The following is an 8,157-nucleotide window of genomic DNA, read 5'->3' on the forward strand; positions in this document are numbered from 1 at the left end:
CAGGTTTTGACGGGCAAAAAGGGAAATTGCCCGGGGCCCCCACCAACGGTAGTCCCCAAATCAATCTTCTGTAAGAAAATATTTCCCAGAAAAAATTCCCCAGAAGAAAAATGCCTGAAGTTAATACTGTACACGAAGTAATTCGAATTTGTTTGAGTTCTTTGAAGCTATAACACGTCACTGGGTTTTGAATATTTAAAGTTTTGGAATAATGCTATTGCAATTACTTCGTGCAATTTAATTATTATACAATATTTAGTTCGATATATTTCCCTATCTGTAAAGATTCCTAAAGATCAATGCATTTGATAACAGTTAAAACTAGAATTTTTGGGGAAAAAATAAAGAAAAGCGTTTTTCTGTACTTCTAATTTTAATTTTGATCAAAATTGTGTAGATAATATTTTTTTAAAAGAAAAAGAATTTTAACAGAAAAAGTTTAAATTAAATATTTTTCTTGTTTAAATTCATTAATTCGCTAGTTTAGCAACTTTTTCTGTTTTAAAATGTTACAACAATTTGTGTAAAACCCTTTTACAGCGGTTTCTCCTTTCTTTTTTTGGTTTACTTATGAATTGCCTAGAAAAGATTAATAGTCAAACTAATAATATATATATAATTGACACTCGTCATTCTATTTTAGAGAATTAAAAATTAGCTTAAGTGCAAATTTAAAAAAAAATAAAATAAATTTGAAAATTATAGAATTTTGTGTTTATATCGACTTTTCTTTTGGCTGATGTAATTACTAAATGGAAAGTTTGGCTCCAAACTTCTTGCTTTGTCAGCTGTCTCCGAAATAGAGACAAATGAATCAATTAAAGTAAAATTTCATAAATATCTCGACTTCTGACAACTAACAAATGAAGCTTAATGAAAACCCCAAAGATTTATTAATTTTTTTTAGTAATTAAGACTGAGTATTAATTAATATAGCACATTTTCTCTTTTATTAAGAAAGTCTTCGTTTGAATTTAAGTACAGTATAGTTAGATCACCTTAGAAACTATTCAAAAAATAAATTAACATGCCCATTATCTATAGCCTATATTAAGTTTGTAAAAATGATTTAATAGAAATATTAAGTTATATATTAAATTATATGTTTATTTTTGTAGTTCTCTCTTACCATTTCAAATCGAAGAGCGTAAGTTAATCAAGTGCTACATACCCTTACTGTTTTCTTATTTCTATAACCTAATCATTTTAGATGCCTTACAAAATATAATATTTTGTATTTTGGATGTGCTTTCGCTGATTTTAATTTTCTGATAGGCCGAAAATGATAAAATAAGTGTAAGATAAAAGCTCTTCAATTTGAAATATGCTGGTAGATAAAATTAAGATATGGACAGTTGAAGTGGTAAGACGACTAATTGACAGGGTCAATATTTCGGGAGTCGATCACCTTATGACATCTCTGAGTCAGTATTTCAACACCAAACTCTAGATTCCGCAATTTTTGGGATAAATGGCGCAGAAACAAGAACCATAAGAGATCTTAGATTATTTTGAAGGTGACGATCCTGACAGTTTTATATGTTACATGCCATAGACAGTTCAATGTGGGTCTGGTCCTTAATTTTTCTTTTCCTTGTACTTTATTGGCTGTCACAGACATCTGGTGTATGAACAACGTCAAGGTTTTATGTTTCCTTCTTCAAGGAAATTATGTCACGTCGATTTTATGATAGTCATCACAGCACAGTAACGTAGAAGACATTCTTTCCTGCCAATAGAATAAAACGAAACCGTTTTCAACGGTTTTTGCTACCCGTCATCCGTATATGACAGCAATAGAATGAACTATCAATTTGAATAGCATCAACAAAATGAAATTTTTGTGCTAAAAAGTCAGTTATTTTTCATCTGAAAAAACTACTCGAATGTTAAAAGTTTATTGAATGAAACTTTATAATGTAGTTTTGCCTTTTATAATAAGTTGAGCTGACAATCTTGACAAGTTTCGCCGTATTTTATTTTTCGATTAATTTTGTTCTTAAAGTGATATATGGACAAAGAAAAAAATATATGTATTTGATGAATATCGAATTAAAAAATTTTCAAGTAAAATTAACTCAATATAATTATTCTTAATTGCTTTAAACTGTACTCACAAAGATGAGTAGATAAACAAACATTTTCATTATCCTTTCTTTCCCTTGAGCTAAATGATTAAATAATAAATTTCGTTATCACATGCATTGAATTTTTTACTTTTTAAAGGCAAATCTTTTATGAGTAATTTGCTGAAAAATTAATATAAAATTTTTAAAGAAACGAATTTATTTTCTAAGAATTTTTTACTCAACATTGCCTCTTCGCTCTTTTTTACAATACAGTTTTATTTGACAATTTAATGATAGTGCTATAGTGAAAAAGATTTGAATAAAAAATCGCCGTTTATTTTATTCAGTCGAGCGACAGATATCACTTATCTTACCAGAAATAAAAATAAACTTTTCAAGTGGTTAAAAAGTATATATACTAAAAAGTCGTGTAAAGTTACATTAACAACTTTGATTACATAAAATCCTATACTGTATTTGCAATAAAAAGTCTTCCAAGAAAAATACTTTCTATAGCCTTTAAACATATAAAAATAAAAGTAAAAATATTCTAGAATACATTGATTACTTTCTCTTCTACCAAAGTTATGTCATTTTTCTCTGGCACATAAACATTAAAGACGAAAGAAGTGGACTTTTTTAAACACATCTCGGTTCAACTTAAGACATTTAAAGGCGTGTTAACCCACAAAATGGCTCATAGCATGTTTTCACCATTCGCATTAGAATTTCTTCTAGGTTGCAGCTCTTAATACTACAGTAGCATTATCGATTGTATCTGCGCCTCTCTTTACAGAGAAAAGACGATGCTGCAGGATTGACGGCCCGTTATTCATCACAGTCCACCTGCTCTTTCACTATACTTTTCTTCTCTTTTCATGACCGAAGATATATATTCGGGTAATTATTACAATCGCCGTTCGAGACAAGGCTATCTCATGGGACAATACAAGTAGCTGGCTTAATTGAAAGTTCTATAGTAATGATTACCTGGGGATATACATTTTGTTGTCGACTTCTCTCCATTTGTTTACAGATGATGGTTATTTTCCTAAAATGCCATTTGTAATAATGTGGGTGGAAATTGCTCATATACTATAGCTTGCCCTTTTTTTTCTTTACTTTCCCTCTCATCCATCTGCGTTTGCAACAAACTTTTCTCGTTTTGACAAAAGTACATTTAAACCAATTTAAACAAATTTATTTTTTTCTATTTTTTTGTTTCTTGTTTTGGCAGGTGAGTTTAATTAGAAATTTTCTCATGATTTCAATGTTTGTTTTTTTTTGTTTAGCGGATTGTTTAGTTTTTCTTTTATTAGTATCTGGATCGATAATAAAAATTTAATATATATATAGCCTATATATATTTCTAATATTTTAATAATTTAAAATAAAATCGGAAATTTAAATTATAATCTTTTTAATATTATTAAACATTTCCGAAACAATGCTTCATTTAATTTATATAATAATAGAGTTATATAGAAAAAGCAAATATTCATTTAGATTATTGCTTGAGTTTCGAATAAATTATCTAGTGTTAATTAGTATAAAAGGCAATTACTTTTAACAGGATTCAGATATGAAAGTGGCCTATCTACGCTTCTTAGTACGGTAAATAAATTGATTTTTATTAGATTATTTATAGTTAAAGCTGTAAAGTAGGCGCTTATCTCATTCACAGTAGTAAAATTTTTTATAACCTCTCATTCGTTCGAGTTTATATTGCTTTAAACAGATACACGAGAAGAATGTTGAGATGATATCTCCACTTAAACTACGATTCTCTGAGAAATCACATTGTTTTAGATACGTTCCATTCAACACAATGTAAAACTATGATTTAAAATAATTCAACGCATGATCTAAACAGAGATTTACAGTTTAATAATTAGTATTCTAACATATTTCAAATGTTAACTCGCAATCTGCATAGATTTTGTTTTAGTAATCGATACTATAAATTAACATTTGCGTGTAAGCATTGTATCCATTTAACAAGGCATTTTTTTTATTAAAAAGTGAAATGATATTCCCAGAAAAATATGCTTTATTATACTATTAATGATATGTTTTTTTCTTTATAAATACGCTAGAGTTACAAAAATATACTCTATACGAACCCAACTCTTTTATTTTATAATAGTGTATCAAGCCGGAAACTTTTGACTGCCTTTAGTAGACAATTCATCAATCATTTTTCATACTTTACGAATGAAACTTCGACTCTTTTGTGTGAAACGATGCTAAACAGAAAAAGATCGATGGCCGCAAATCTAAGACCTCCCATAAGCAACCTTTAAGAGTAAAATCAGTCACGAATTCGTTAGATTTCCAATCGAATTTCTTGAAAGAGTGGAAATGTCGTGACTTCATTTACATTGACATTAACGAAGTAATACATAGTTATCAGAACAGCAAAAACTCAAATTTTTATATTCAAACATTGGTATTATATGAGATTTATTAGAAATTAAACTTCTACCATGTAGCTTGCTTGTTTTTATTTTTACAATTATATCTGTAAATTGTGGAATATAAATTTAATGTTAAGAATTAAGTAGAAAAGTTTAAATAACTTGTTTTAAAATTTGACTTAAAAATAATTCAAAATTAGATGATTCATTTATTTTTTTAATCGATCAATGATACTTTCGAAGCTTTAAAAACAGGAATTATGTAGGATATGAATGAGTAGGTATATGACGAAATAGTATAACTATCACCTTTTTGGGGATTTGCGATCCCAAAGCTCTCACGTACGGCCCATGCAATCGATTGTTTCTAGAAAAAATCCTAAACTAATATTGATAGATTGATTGCTGATAAGATTGACGAGAGAAAGTTTTTTTCTCATTAATTTTAGCAATAGTGTAAGTCTGCTTTTTGGAGGACATATATCGAAGTAACTTCTTAATATAAAGTGATCAAGTTATGTTTATTATTAACGCAGATTTATATTTATCAGAGGACATATGGTGTGTACCAAGATTATAAGTTATAAGTTAAGCACAAAGTTTATAGTTTTATATATCGTAAAATATATATCTTCGAGAACTCGGAAAAGTTTAAATGAATCTTCACTATTGTTAAAAATATAACTATTTTTACTTTACACACGGAGACTCTCTTTTATTTTATTTTTTAGCGCGTTTCTTTTTATTATACAAAACTTTAAATTTGTATATGCGTCATGCATTTTTTATCAATAACATATTTTTACATTGCGCCACCGCCAGAGTAACATTTTTAATCAAGTTTTATACATTGGGACGGAGAAGAGCCTCAAAATAATGGTCGACTCCGTAATGTGACTTGTGTTCTGTAGGTGTAAGAAAAGGACAAGATACGAAGACTCTTTTATTTTATTTTCTTAGAGTGTTTCTTCTATTATATAGAACTTTTAATTTACTTTACATAAATGTAAATTAACACATCATTTCATTTAAAAAAGGGAAAGAACTTTTTTCATAATGTTATTAAAGGTAACAAATTATTGCTAAAAACAAGGTAATGCCAAGTAAATGTATATTTTTTGTTAAATAACATATGACATAGATCTATCTAAGATATCATATATCATGTAATAGAATATATTTTTCCTTTTTAATCTCGTATTCTTTCTACATTTTAAGCATGTAGAAAGAGAAACACTAGAGAAGAATACAGAATTAAAAATACCATAAATTCGATATATATTTCCGTATATGTGATGTTATATATCGTATCAATTATAAAAAGAGATTATTTATATTTTATTTAAAGTTATAGTTTAGTTGCATTAGCATATTAATATAATTTTAGTAATGTTTTAGAATATGTAAGTCCTTTACATAAACTCACAATGAATGCTTCTGTTGATAACAACTGCAGTAAATTCTCCTCAAATCGGATTTATATAAACAAAAATTATCAAATAAAACAATTAACACAATAAATTAATGTCAACATGTGTAGCTTGCTTTTATACAAATTTTTATACTGTTAATTATGCTTTCTTAGATACTTGTACTTTCTATTTATGTGAAATTTTACTGATCAATTTTAATAAATAAGGAATGAAATCAAGCCGTTGTTTATACATTTCACAAAGTTAAAAAATATTTGCTGAAGTATGCATTACAATAGTATAAATTTTGAATTGATTTGACTTTTGATGCCACCACTAACGCTCAATGATAGGTTTTACTGTCAGTCATTAAGAGGACTTGAATTTCAGTTGAATCGGCCAGCTTTTCGAACAATTTAGGCTGTAAAATCTCATTTAAAAAAAATCGTGAGAATTTGGATCAGTTTCGCACCCGGATCCTTCCCAGTGGTATAATATCTAATTGAGCTATTCGATCGAACGTCTGCTCGGTATGATATTATCATATTACTGACGAACAAAACATGAAAATAAAAAAGGATGTCGTCTTTGGAGACTAATTAATAATATTTATATGAATCAATAAGTAGTTAATATTTATATAAATAAACTAGCCTGAAGGAAGAATGCTATTATCATTATACTCTTGAGATAGTTTAATTCTAAGTGGAAAATAATGATTAAATCGTTGTGTAGTTGATAATATTTATTATTTTTAAAAAGTTTACGCAATTATGAATTTATCTTCAATTAATCATTTTATTATATTTTCTTTAAGTAAATATTAAAATAGTAAATTTATATTTTAAAAATAAACTTAGATTCAATGTCTTTCTTTAGGAATAAAAGAAAAATAAATGCTTGCTTTTCAATTTTACGATAAACAGATTTATTCTTACGGAATGTGAAAAGAGTTGAATCTCTTAGAATGATTTAATTCTGGAAATTCGCAACATTAGGAAGTTCAAATCACATAAAGAATTTCACCCAATTAGTCGAATAGGGACTCGAAGAAAATGTGGTGAGATTTTTTCAATTGGACTGAAATTGGATTCACTGCACTGGGAACTTTTCTAATGCATCGTTTCGATGCCGGTCTGTATACAGACAAGATATCAAGTTGAAATTCGGTACTCTTTAATTACACGATTGGCTTCAATTAAGGAGAGTTTTGTTGCTTTGGATTGTCACAATAATTCTTGGCAATTTCGCAAACCATTTCACCAATCTGTGGAAAGAATTCAATAATGTCAACTTACACTTACTGCATGTGGAGAACCATCAGCATTTCTTTCAGGTGTAGCTTTTGTGCTTAAATACTAATTTTTCTTTATATTCTTCAAATGGTAACCTAACATTTATTTTCTTTAAATAATAAAAAAGACTTCTTTTTCTCCTTACAAAACTTGAATTTTTGCCAATGAAATTTTCTAATTATCGTTTTCACGCTCAGACGATTTTCACAATCGCTTTCACACAATCATCCATCAAAAGATTCACTTAAATTGCGTCATATATCTCATTAATCTTCAGTTTTTAGTCACGAAAAAGTTCCAATTCGTTCAAAATAATTAAAATAAAACATAAGGTTGGAAAATTTTAAAATTAATCATATTGTACTAATAAATCTCTTAGAATTTTAAATAGGATATTTTTAAAATCAATGCTAGTAAGGTCATCATCCAATTTGTTTATGAAACTGATATGTTAAAATGAACGTTATTTACAGGTTAAAAAATTCCATAGGTTATCTGACTAGTTTCTTAAAAGGATTAGAGTAATTACTAACAAATTCAGTAAGCAACAAGCGGTTTTTAAAGAGATGTTAATAGCTTATCCAATTAAATTTCCTATGGAATTTCCTGGGAGCACAATAATTTGAAGCGACAATTTAAAGTGATTCTCAAGGATAGAGTTGAGGAAGCACTCTGTTTAATCTTCTTATAGAGTGGAAAGAAAACTCCCAAGTTATACTAATTTTATTTACTTTTTTAATCGATCGACTATTCAAATATTTACTTAGAAAGAATATAAATTTATCTGTTAATTTATTTGCTATAGTAATTATCGTAGATATTTGATGAAAATAATTTTATTGTATTTTTTCCTAAACAAAAAATAAACTAAATTAAACAATTGTAATTATATATATCTAAAACTTCTACTTGTATATAAACTATTTTGAATGTTTGAAGATGTTGAATTATTGTAGTGGTCTCA

This window comes from Centruroides sculpturatus, unplaced genomic scaffold (assembly GCF_000671375.1).
Source record: "Centruroides sculpturatus isolate CEXI.00-Female unplaced genomic scaffold, Cexi_2.0 scaffold807, whole genome shotgun sequence".
Taxonomy (NCBI): Eukaryota; Metazoa; Arthropoda; class Arachnida; order Scorpiones; family Buthidae; genus Centruroides; species Centruroides sculpturatus.